Genomic DNA, 13594 nt, shown 5'->3' on the forward strand with positions numbered 1-13594 from the left:
CTGAACCAAGTTCTCTATCTGCATACTCTCTGTCTCAGACATTGCCTGTAAATGAATTAGAGAGGAGGAAAAAAAATAGTGACATTGGTCATGAGGTTGGATGGGACTTACAGTAACCTGGTTGAGTCTTGGCATTTCAACCTTCATTTCCTTTGGTAACCTATAAAGTAAAATCACAGAATCATCTGTGAACCTCTTCAGATCACTGCATTAAACCCACAGTCTTTTTCAGCCCAAAGCCAAGTGATCTAAGTACCCTTAAAATAATGATCATATACTAACAGGTGGCATCAGTATTAGAAAGGAAAGTTCCAACGCAAACAAACTGACAAGATCACTCCAAAGTCTAACACAAGTTCTCAGATACAGACAAATTGGATAGAAAAGGAAATATGTACATATTTAGGCTTAGATATAGACATAAACATAGACAAAGGCAGACGTAGACAACAGAGTCAGATTAGATAGACATTGATTTAGACATAGACATAAACATAGACATAGAAATATATATAGATAACATAGACCTATAGCAGATATAGATATAGATATAGATATAGATATAGATATAGATATAGATATAGATATAGATATAGATATAGAAAAAATAGGTGTAAAAAGATGACAACATAGATGAAATAGACATAGACCTGGATATAGACACAGACAGACACAGACAAAGCAGACAGACAGATACTGGCACAGAGATAGTCATAGATGACAGATACAGACATAGACATTGACATATAAAAACATGTATCTATACTTTTTTCTGGAAACTTTCTTTCATTTCTCTCCATATTTCCTTAGGGAAGCACAATTCAATTTTAGTCTTAAATATGTAATACATTATAATAAATATTCTTATCCAAGAGAAACAAATTTTCACATTGGCAATGTCCAAAAATCTGTGTCTCATTCTTTTTTTAAAAACACAGATGTATTAATCAATAGACATTTAATAAGTGGCTATCATGTTCCAGGCATTGTGCTAAGCATGTTGCTGAGCCTTTCACATTCAGAACAGGGGAAGACCAAGTCTCTAGGTCTTAGGGATCATGCATGTATATAGGGAAATGACTACATAATTCTCTGAAATGAGTTAGGGACACTGCTCTCAAAGCAGAGGCTGAGACAGGTGATGGAAGAAGGATCTGACTGATCCTGCTTGGTGCCAAAAACACAAACTAAAACTAATATATATATTATTACAAATAATATATATTATAAATTTCAAAAGGGCAAATTGAGGTTTATGTCAGAAAATTCTTCTTCTTTGTGTTTGGAGGTGGAATAGGAGAGGAGTTTTGACACTGGAACTAAGATTTTATAAGAATAAGAAAATTTTGGAGAAGAAACTTCCTCTGCCAGGCAGGTAGATGCTTTATTATCTTCTTTTTTACAGTTGGAGAAATTAAAGTAGACAGAAGTTAAGTGACTGGCCCAGGGTCATACAGCTAATAAGTATCTGAGTCTGGATTTGAACTTAGGTCTTCCTGGCTACAGGCCTAGCACTCTATCTATTATAAATCCACTTAGATACACCTAGATTTTCTTGCCCCAAGAAAGTAAATATAAATACAGAATAACTACAAAGTTATTTCTTGGATAGGGGAAAAGTAGTAATGGCTGGGAGGGTTCGGGCAAATGCCTCTTCCAAGGAGAGTAGAGTTGAATTTAAAAGGAAGCTCTGAATTGGAAGAAATAGAATTTAAGTGAGAGGGCCTCCTAGGATTGGGGAATCATCCAGGGAAAGAATGGGAGAGAGCATGAAAGAAGAATCCTGAAAACAAAGCCTAGAGTCAGACTGGAAAAGGCTTTCAACAGCACACACAAGACTCCATTTTATTCTACAGATGCTGGGGAGCTACTGAAGTTTCTTAAGGAAAGGAGGGGCATGCTTAGACTTCTGCTTTAGGAATGTGAGCTTGGCAGGTATGTGATGGTTGGATGGGAAAATGTCGGGCCTGGAGGATGGGAGACTCTGGATAATTCCTCCATGGTGTCAAAGGCAAAGTTAGAAACAAGTCATCCTCATTCTAAGTAAGTAAGTTAAGTCATCCAGTGCATAGCGGGGCTGGACTCAAAGACAAGAAGGCCCAAGTTCAAATGCAGCCTCAGACTCTTCTAGCTGTGCAAACCTGGGCAAGTCACTTTAGCCTCTGTCTACCTCAGTTTCCTTAATGGCAAAATGGGGATAATAATAGCACCTATCTCCTAGGGTTACTATAAGGATCAAAGATGACGATATCTGTAAAGCCTCTGGTAGGGTGCTATTGGACAGTAGATTCTACAGAAATGTTCAATATTTTTATTACTATTGTTGCCATTTTTGCTAAGTCCAAGGCTCTATCTACTCGGTCTCCCTGCCTCTCAGAAACTAAAGGAGGGTGAGACTGTCAGTGCAAGTATTCTATTCTGATTCCCATCCACAACCCAATTTTAACCTGCCACCCCTGTGATTCCATAGACCCAACAGCAATGCCTCCAATAGATCTCGCCCTTGCTCCCTACTCCTTTCTCTAATGCCTGGACTGGTTGCTTTCCATGCCCACCCAAACACCCAGAAGCCATAGCAGAGTCTATCTGCAGGGATTTTCTTCTGAAGAGGAGCACGTGTCTCCAGAGAGTTGCCAGCCTCCGGCCCTTAGGTACCACACGATTACATAACACCAGCTAAAACAGGAACCAAAAACGTCTGCCTTTGTCCCTGAAAATACACCCCGAGACGTACCACGGTCAACACTGGAAGAAAGGAAACTGAGCTACTCACTCAATGGAATTATTTGTCCTCAAAAGTTTCTCCTCCATCCCACCTGGGACAGAGGAGGAGAGCAAGATAGGTTGAGTAGATGGCTTGGTCTTGTCTTTCCCAGGGGCTCAAATGGACCCCAAAGTCACTGACCTCCCTAAAGGGATGAGAGGAAGTCAACGGAACTAAGAATGGACTCTTCTCCTCTTACTCCTTTTGGGAGCGTGAGCTAGATCACCTTTAGAAAATCGTGAGGCGCTTTTAATGAACCAACCCCAAATTTCTCCCTGAAACAAAGGTGCATCTTTTAAATAAAAAATGGGTTTGTATGTATGCAAGCCACAGAACCCCACAGTCTTTGAAGAACTATAAAAGCACCTTACGTAGAAGATAGGGAAGACACGCAAAGGGGAGACCAGTGGGACCACACTGGGAAGGTGGTATGGACAAAGAGCAGGGAAGGAAAGCTAGAAGACTAGAAGAAAGAGTATCATCTAAGGCAGGAGTCAGCAACGTATGGCTCTCGAGCCATATCTGGCTCTTTCGAGGGCCAGATGTGGCTCTTTCTGCAGGAGCCATAAAGTCCATTTTTTTTCAGGCGCTGTCACAGGAGCATCACTGTGAGCGCTGTACAGCTTTCACGAAATTACATTTTTAAAAATGTGGCGTTTAGGGCTCTCACAGCTAAAAAGGTTGCCAACCCCTGATCTAAGGTACGTGTGTGTGTGCATGTAAAAATGGGCAGGTCCTACCAAATGGGGTGTCTGGCTGGCACCTTCACTGAAAATCTCTGGCGACCTTCTGAAAGGCAGAGCTAAGAGCTGCACTGTACGGGTAGGCATTGTTCAGCTCTGCTCAGGTATTTCAAGGGCCTGACTATCAGCACTGACAAGACCACGGCTGCATTAGAAGCTTTGCCTTTTGGAGTCATCTCACTTCTTGGCAGAAGGTTTCCTCATGTTTTCCAGCTTTTCATTTTCCTGCTTACTTTTCCTTTTGGTTCTTTTTTTCTTTCATGGTCTGGGTGCCTAGAAATCAATGGTAGAAATTTGAAATTCAAGGAGACCAGTGAACCCTCTGGAGTCCTTTCTAAAAAGCAAACGGATGTCCCCTTTCTTCTGGATGGAATACTCATACTTAGTGAAGAAAACTCCGCGAGTTGGCAGTGCCTGGACAGCCACCTTTCCTAGGTGTAATGAGAAGGAGAAGATGGCATCCCACTTGAGGCAGTGGGCCTTTGCCTCCTGAACACTAATGGCAGGTCTTGCTCCACTCAACCATGGCACCACTTGCCAAGGAACCTCCTTGTGGGTTGTATTTCCCAGTTAAACTTCCAGACAGATGTGAAGGGAAAACAGCTGCTTGCCAAAGCTCAGGATTTCCTGCTGAAAGGCAAACAGGGGCCTTGTTTTCTTCCCAGAAGCTTTTCTAGAACTTTGGGTCCCTATTGTTTGGGGTTGGCAACCACCAGGTCTTACTTGTTATTCCTAGTGTTTTGGGTCTGTGGTGGCACCTTTGCTCCTTGGGCAATAATGTGCCACCCAGGAGACTCACCAGCTACCCATTCTCTGGCCACAACACTCTGCCCAGTGAAGCCAGATGGAGGCTGTCCCAGGACAAGCTCTTGAGCCGGCCCATCACCAACCAAGCAGAATTAGTTCCCACTTGATGGAAAGGTACAGGAGCAACATATTTTAAAGGAAATGGGTTTGTCTTTTTAAGGGCAAGGCATGTTCAATTTAATAAGTGATGAAGAAGAAGGAGGGAGGAAAAGCCTGAGTGTTCTCAGAAGGGGCGTCATCTGCCTCCCTGCCACCGTGTGAACATGAATATTCTGCCGACAATGGGAGCTGCTGCTTGCTGCGCCCCCCGCCCCCCTGCCCGCCCGGCACCCAGGGTTCTCTGAGCCTGGGAACAGATGGCACGCCACCTGACTCGGGACATCTAATGCAAGATTCATTGCGCTTCACAGGAAGTCAAGGCTCAAGCAGCAGCAGCCCAGAAGGTGAACAGCCACCTCGGCCCTAGCGACACAGGATGAAATGATAGGGCAAGGGGCGGAGGGAAGGGTAGTCGAGGATATGAGAGCTGGGCAGGAGGGGCAGGAGTGTGGGGAGCAAGCCAGTGCCCACCAAGCTCAGGCCAGAGCTGAAAAGAGACTCTCCAGTCCTGGCAGGCCAGTAAGGCAAGACACCACATTCAGATGAAGAGACTCTGGGTTCAAATCTTGCCTCCTGCTACTCATTATCTTTTTTACTTTAGGCAATTTATTCATCCATTCTGGACCCCCATCTCCTCATCCAGAAAATGAAAGAGCTGAACTAGATGACCTCCCAGTGACCATTCTAGCTCTAGCTCTAAGGTCCGATGCCCTTTTAATGATGCTCTGAAGATAGTAATATTACATTCCTTTTATGCTCTAAAATCTGTTCTCCCCAGTTTCTCTCCTGAGCTCAGGTCCTGAATCACTAATTGCCTTCTGACTAGACCTCTAAACCTAAATGTCCCATGAGCCTCTAAACTCAGTGTCCACAACGGAGCTTATGGGTTTGTATCATTGTGCCCATTTTGTAGGTAGAGAAATCTGAAAAAGAAAATGATTTTCCCAGGGTTGTGCCTGGTTCTGGGGTATCATTTGGATATTCTCTGAGAAACAGCATGGGTTCAAATGCCCTTAATGTCCCATGAGATTAGGATGGCCAGTAAAATGCACATAGGGCCACAGTTCTATGGAGGAGGCATTAGTCTCTGGAGTCTCTGAAGTCATGGAGTCCAGGTCCTTTGATTCAAATGAGGAAACTGAGATTCAGCTTTTCCAAGGTCACATGGAGAGTGGGTTACTGAATCTGAACTTGAACTCAGATCCTCTGATTCTCTAGTTCAGTATTCTTTCCATTATTTCAACGCAGAAAAAAACTTTTAAGCTGAGACACTGTGTACATTGCCCTTCTGTAATATCTCCAAACAACTGCATTTAGCACTCCATGTCTGTGGCTATTCCACAGTAAGGGGCTGGCTATAGGCACTGGGATTGTCTAATGTCTTCCTGCCCCTGGGCAGGGCCCTCTTGGGACCACAGATAATAAGGATGAGAAGAATGACCAACTTTTCATCAAGTCAGAGGTTAGCACTAGCTTGCTGAGCATTCTTCCATCCTTTGGAAAGCTGATACCTCAGCCTCCACCAGGAGAATTTCCCATCTCACTCGGCGAAGGGTTAGCCAGATCTCCACTGATGTTGGCCTCTGGAATCCAGAGTTCCGTGAAGCCTGAGTTCTCTGCGGGGCACCATCCAGGCAAACCGCCCTGCCTCCCTGCCATTTACCTCCGAAAAACATTTGTTCTCCTTGGACTGCCACATCCCAGAGTTCAGGATCCAAAGCAAACAGCCCCTGACGATGATTTCTTTCCAACCTTGTCAGCTCTGTAAGTGGCTGGGAGCCAGCCCACCCCCAAAGGCAGTCCCCGTGGATGGTATTTAAGTCAAGTCGGGACATTTAAAATAAATGACAATCTACAAAACCATCAGAACAGAGCTGGAGCCCGCAATGAGTGCCCAGGAAAATCCTCTCTGCTTTCCCATTCCTGTTGTACATTATTAGCATGACACAATACTGTCTTCTCCCCATGCTGGGCACTCGTGTGTGCGCGCGCACACACACACACACACACACACACACAGAGGCAGGGCCGTTCTAGACAGAGCACTCTGAAATAAGCCTTTAAGGATTTCCAAGCATTTGCAGAACGGCATTACTAGTCAGGATAATGGCATTTTTAGAGCAAAGGAAAAAGCCCAAGGGCATGAGATGAGACCTGAACAGTCAGCTTCAAAAATAGCCCAAGCCATCTGGCTTCAGAGGTCTCAGCCCAAAGCAGGTCAGCCCTGGGTGTGTGGTCAGCAATGGTTGTCAAGGTGAGCTGGGGACTTGGAGTATAACAGATTGCTACTCCCTGGGGTACTGCTAAGCAACCTAGCTGAGGCGAAAGTGGTCCATTAGTCAGTCAATAAACATTTATTAAATGCCCACTGTATGCAGGCATGGCACCAAATGCTGGGGATACAAAGAAATATCAGACAGCCCCTGCCCCCAGGGAGTGTACAGTCTAAATCTCTCAGCATGCCAAGATTCGGGGAGTCTTTAGGTTCATAATCCACAAAACCATCAATAGAGGAATGTAATGGGTCATGAGGAAATTTCAGACTCTGTTGCAGAAATGGTCCTGATCTGTAACAGTGAGGGAATATCCTCATCCAGAATAGCCCTCTAACGATGGAATCACAAGTCTACTTCCAAGAGTAGGTTACTAGGGTCTTGAGGGACGATGGTTGCTGTTGTTGTTATTGTTGTTTACAATTAGGGGATGCTAGCCATACCACTGCTGGGTTTATACCAAAGAGATCACAAGGAAAAAGACGTGTACAAAAATATTCAAAGCCGTGCTCTTTATGGTGGCAAGAAAACTGGAAAATGAGGGGATGCCCCTCAATTGGGGAATGGCTGAACAAATTTTGGTATATGTTGGTGATGGAATACTATTGTGCTCAAATGGAATAATAAACTGGAGGAATTCCACGTGAACTGGAAAGACCTCCAGGAACTGGTGCAGAGTGAAAGGAGCAGAACCAGAAGAACATTGTACACAGAGACGGGGACACTGTGGTAGAATTGAATGTAATGGACCTCTGTACCAGCAGCAATGCAATGACCCAAACAACTATGAGGGACCTATGAGAAAGAATGTTCTCCACATTCAGAGGAAGAAATGTGGGAGTAGAAACACAGAAGAAAAACAACTGCCTGATCACATGAGAGGATGGGGATATAATTAGGGATATTGACTCAAAATGAGCACTCTAAATGCAAATATCAATAATATGAAATAGGTCTTGATCAATGACACATGTAAAACCCAGTGAAATTGTGCAGCAGCTATGGGAGGTGGTGGGAGGAGGGGAGGGATAGAACATGAATCCTGTAACCGTGGGAAAATGTTCTAAATTAATTAAATAAATAAAAGGTAGTATTTAAAAAAAGGCTAGACCAAAAAACATACACACACACACACACACACACACACACAAAAAAAAAAAACCAATTAGGGGATGCTTAGCTCATTAATAGGTAAGAGTTGCAATGAGGCAAGAGGTTTGATGTCCCAGAAGATTCTCCATCAGACGGAACTCTCCAAAAGAGAGAAGTGGTGGTTTTCTGCTCTGTGCTGGTCCTCAGGCAGAGTCAGAGTGAGCCCCTGACCACCTTGTTGTAAAGGCAATCATTTAGCAAGTGGGAAATGAACTCCTTTTTACTATGAGCAACTTAAGGGCAAGGACTGAATTTTCCCTGTCTTTGAATCCCCAATGCTTGGTATCATTCTTGCCACACAATAGGTCCTCAATAAATGCATGCTGAATGACTAGATATTCTCTGAAGTCCCTCCAAATGTTCATATAGATTGTTGGCATTGAAGGGATTACGTAGGAATCAGCAGGTAAATGCCATATGATAATATGATAAGTCTTAGAGTTAGAAGAAAACCAAAATGGCAGTAGGACTCACAGTGGACGGAAGATCTGAGTTTAAATCCAGCCTCAGACATTACTTGGTAAACTTGGGCAAATCCCGTAACCTCTGTCTCAATTTCCTCCTCTGTAAAATGGGAGAAATAATAGCACCCGTGTCCTGGGTTTGTTGGGAGGATCAAATAAGATAATATCGTAAAGACATTTGCAAATGATACACAACTATATAAATGCTAGTTATTGTTGTTATCTAGGCAAAAATAATCTAATTTCAGAGTTGGAAAAGATCTACAGGCCTCTTGGGATATGGTGATGGAACTGAACAGAGAGCAAATGATGTCCAATCTAAAATTAACTTAATCAAAACAATTGTCTTCTGCTCCATTCTCGAAGAGCAAGTAACTCAAAGAATCCCTGAGTCTTGGAAAGAGCAAGGCAATGCCTTTATTCTTCTTTTATTTGGAGGAGCCTTATTTCTGGCTCCTCCAAATCTTTCCTCCTCTCCCAGAACAGAATTGGAAGGGACCTCAGCATCCATCTGAGTCAACCCTCATCCCAGAGGAATCCCAATTATGACATGTCTGATTTGAGTTCACTTCAGCTTCTGCTGCAAAGTGTTCAGAGAGGGGATAAGTGAGCACCTCCTCAGGCAATGCAATCTACTTCAAGATGCCTTTAATGGTTTGGAAGCTATTTCCTGGTATCTAGTTTCAATATGCCTCTTTCCAGTGCTCTGGGTTCTACCCCAGCAGGTAAAGTCTCAATTGTCTCACTGGCAAAAACTCTTCAAAGATTTGGAGATATCTCCTGCAATTTCTGTAAAGCATAATTCTTAAGAACAGAAATCAATGTTTCTGATCTATTTTCTATCATCTATCTCTGTTACTTCAATGTTTCATGGAATTTTATTTCCTTGGAAGTGAAAGAAGACTTCTCAACATAGAGCCATGCTCTGATTTCTGAATTCATGCCCTTCAATTCTCAATAGCAAAGCAATGGACTTGAAGTCAGATACTGAAGCAGAACCTGATGAGAGATGAAAGTTTCATATATGGGCCTAGTGAAAGCCCAGATACCCACAGCTGAAGGCCACACAGTAGCTAATATGAAGGGAATCATGGAAGAAGTGCAGAAGGATGAAAGAGTTATAATCAGAGATACGGGTTCAAATTACAGCTCTACCACTTTCTGTCTCTCCCTCCGAATTCCTGAGTTTCTTCTTATTTCAAAAGGGAGGGGAATAGACTGACTTCTAGGGTCCCTGCCAGGTCTAAATGGATTATCTAATTATCATCAGAAGGCAGATGACCACTTGTGGTGTAATGTTTTGAGTGTTTTGTTTTTTCATTTTGTTTTGTTTTGGTTTTTGCCCCGACAATTTATGAAGACCATCTACTTAGATGTTGGTTAAAACATCTTGGGGGAAGGGACAATGCACAGCAATTATATCATATTTCTTTTGAATTATTGAAAAAGTCCCATCTTCTTCCTCTCTTCTAAGCTCCAGGAAGGGAAGGACTGGGTTATCGAATACTCTTGTCTCCTAAAACACCACGCAGAGCACTCAACATCTGGAAGATGCTTCATGTCTGTTGAACAGTAATATTGAGTGAATGCTGAGGGTTTCAGGAATGGGGAGGGGGAACAGGGAGAAGGATTAAAGAGGGAGGCAGAAAGAAGTCCCAATGTGGTTTAATCAATCAGCAAACTGAAATAAGCACCTACTATGTGCCAGGTGCTGACATAAGGACAAATCCCGGAAGTCCAGGAGACTGGTGAATACAGAATTCTAATCTGTCCTACTTGACAGCCCCATGAGTACATGGCTGAATGTCCACCTTCCAACTTCCTCATAAATTTTTTTTCAATCCAGCCGAGCTCTTGCCCTATTTAATTATCTCCATAATACCTGTGAATTGAACTACACCATGGATGTGGACTTGTTCTTCTCAGGGTCACCACTGGTCCTGGAGCCTGACTAAGGAGGCCAAGAACATTAGGAACCTCCAGGAGTAATGAGCTTTAGAAGGTGATTCCAGTTCTGTGCAGACTTGGATTCCAGTCTCCGATCAGATTGATATCTTGTCAATACACTCTTTTCATATTAAAAGTCCTAAGAAGTCAGAGAACCCTAGAAGAATCCTAACTACAAGATCAATCCATCTGTCCCTGGAAATGCCTTCCTGGAAAACAAGGCATCCACCAAATGACAAAAGAGCTCCCTGTGATTCAATCTCCAACTGTGACTTCCAAGGGAAAGTCCATTTACTTGCTCCCTTCCTTTGACTAGACCACTCTTCTTGGTGCCACAAAATAGTTTGCACATCTTTGTCTGAAAGGATACCTGCAGACAGCTGGGCTGGCCAGGCCCTTGGCTGGCTGTCAAAGGCAAGGATAGGAAAGGACCGTTTTCTACTATTATCATTGTACTCAGGCCCCATACTAATCAGCTTCTTTTTTCCCTTTTGCAGAAAGTAAAATGATAAAGCATCATCTGGACACGTTGGCATTGGCATCTCATGGGTTGCTCCCATGACTTCCCTTTCTTGGGCTCAGTTACTGTAGAATGGGAAGGACTGGGAAGGCTAAAGAGAGGGAAGGGAACATGCAGGTATGTAGCACCTTCATATTCCAGGTTAAGTTGTGCTAAGAATTTTACAATTAATGTTCTCATTTGATCTTCACAACAACTCTGGGAGACAGTAGTTATTATTACTTCTGTCTTACAATGAATGAGATCAGCATGTTAAATGATTTGCCCAAGGCCACACAGGAAGTACCTGGGATTGCATTTGAACTGGGTCTTCCTGACTCCAGGCCCGCTGCTCCACTCCTTTCACCTGGAGCTACCTCTACTGGTTCAGTGAACCTTCTTAAAATTTCTGAATTTGAAATCAATCTCTTTTTAAAACTCTTACCTTCTGCCTCAGCATCAACACTGTGTATTGGTTCCAAGACAGAAGAGCAATAAAGGGAAGGCAATGGGGATTAAGTGACTTGCCCAGGGTCACAAAGTTAGGAAGTATCTGAGGCCAAATTTGAACCCAGGACTGCTTGTCCCTAGACCTGGCTCTCAATCCACTGAGCTACCTTTTTGCCTCTGAGATCAACCTTTAAAAGTAGACACTTACTTATTACTGGCCCTATACAGGCATCCTGAAATCCAGTCACACAGCTAGGAAGAGTCTCAGGGCAGATTTGGCTCCGAAAAATGAGCATTATTTACGCCAAAGTCAGCACTCTATTCACTGTGCCATGTAGCTGCCTTACAGTCAAATCCTACCTCTGACACATTTGCTGTGTGATTCTGAGCAAAAGGGTTGACTTCCCCAAGACTTCTAAGACTGATCAACTAAGACACAGAGAGAGACAGTGGACCAGTTCCCCAGCTGCCAAGCCCTTGCCTTGCTAAATCACAGATCCTTTGCAGAATCCCAGTAAAGCTTTGTGATTATTAGAGAAACCAGTAACGCAGTGGTGCGAGAGGATGGTTGGGGCTCCGAATGTCAGTCATCCTGCCCTTCTCTGATCTCAATGGCAGGCTCTGGTTAGAACTCATTCAGAGGCTTGTGATAAAGCAGCCTTCTTAGGTGAAGGAGTTGAGGCTCCCCAAGGCTACAGTCGGTCACATAGTGCATAAGGTGTTGCATATAGACTTGAATTCAGGCCCAGTGTCTGTTCCAGTTCGTTACAGAGCAGCAGCTTTGCTTTGTACTCCTTGTTTCTAAATCTCTACCCAATATTCTGCCTCTGAAGACAGAGTAAAACCCTTAGAAGGATACGTAAGTGAAAGATGCTACAATCAATCTCTTTAATTCACTTTGTGCTTCATGACCTGCAAAGTCTTTTTGGCATCGTACTCCTGCCTCCTGGGACTTGGGGGATGGGGCTTCTCTCCTGTGAGACCTCACGCCCTCTCCCCAAATCTAACTTCTTCTAAGATAAATTCCAGTTACCTTATGCAGAATCTCCAAGGAGGAAGGAGATAACCAGAGTCTGTCTTTGGGTGACTTTTCTTGGTCTTTAACACCATTCACTTCCTTTGCCAATTCACAAAGATTTCAAATGAAAATTTCTCTCTCTCTCTCTCTCTCTCTCTCTCTCTCTCTCTCTCTCTCTCTNCCACTACACACACACACACACACACACACACACACACACACACACACACACACAGCCTATGGCTAGCACTGAGAGCTCCCTTGCTCTTGAGATCACAGTTTAGAGCCTGTCGCTGTCAGTTAAATTGTCACTCTTCCTCCGGTGGGGACTTGTCAATCTTGGGTTTTGAGAAATGAAGAAAGAAATGCAGCTGAAACCCCATGCTAGAGTTGGTGAAGGTGAGACTGCCATAGCAGCTCACCCATTCCTCGGTGGCCAGCCTTTGGTCTTCACTACCCCTCCCTAGTCTTCCACCTGTCCTTTAGAGTGAAGGTTCCAAGAACTGCTGGGGTTACCTCCAAGAAGGCAGATGGCAAGATTATTTTTAAAACCAGGATCTGACCAGTACAACATTCCCGTGTTCCTCTCTGGCCCAAGAGATACTGTAATTGGCAAAACTCCTGGTGAGATACCCCTGAGGCACTGAGCCTGCCCAAGGAATTGGGCTCCTTCACCTGTAGAGACCTTCTCTGTTTATAAAGGCCTCCGACTCATCCCTGAAGTCTGTCAAATCAACAAGAAATTCTTCATCATCAATCATGCACCAGGTATTGGGCTCAGCATCTGTCAGTAACGATCTTCCTCCTCGGATCACATTTGTCCCTTCAGTTTGACCTCTTTAGCGCCCTTTCCTGAACAAGGGTTCCTTTCCTCTCTACAGGGTGCAGATTCTCTTAACTATCCTCTACAAATGTCCTCTGGGGCCTCGTGGTGGCACGAAGCACATGAGGAGCCCTTAAAGGCAACGTGAAATCCCAAGGTTCGTTGGACTCCATGACCTAGCAAGGAATCAGGGACTAAACGATTCCCAGACTCTGTCAGCTGGGAGCCCAGGATAGTTCTCAGGAGATAGATGGGAAGCCGTATGGGGACAGAACCTGCTTTGGCTCTGTCTTTCTAGGCTCAGTCCCTGGGACACGGTCGCTGAGTACTTTTGTAAATATAAAAGCAAATCCTCACATCAGCCAAGCAAGGAAGGAAACATTCATTAAGCATCTACTGAGTCCTGTGTACTGTGTGAAGTATTTTATAAGCACTTGTTGTTTCACAATAACCCTGGGAAATAGTTACGCTTCTCCATCCCATTATATAGAAGAAGGCTGACAGAGGGTAAGAGGCTGTCAACCTATCCACTGAACCACCGACGTCCCTCTAGGA

Source organism: Gracilinanus agilis, chromosome 5, assembly GCF_016433145.1.
Source record: "Gracilinanus agilis isolate LMUSP501 chromosome 5, AgileGrace, whole genome shotgun sequence".
Classification (NCBI taxonomy): Eukaryota; Metazoa; Chordata; class Mammalia; order Didelphimorphia; family Didelphidae; genus Gracilinanus; species Gracilinanus agilis.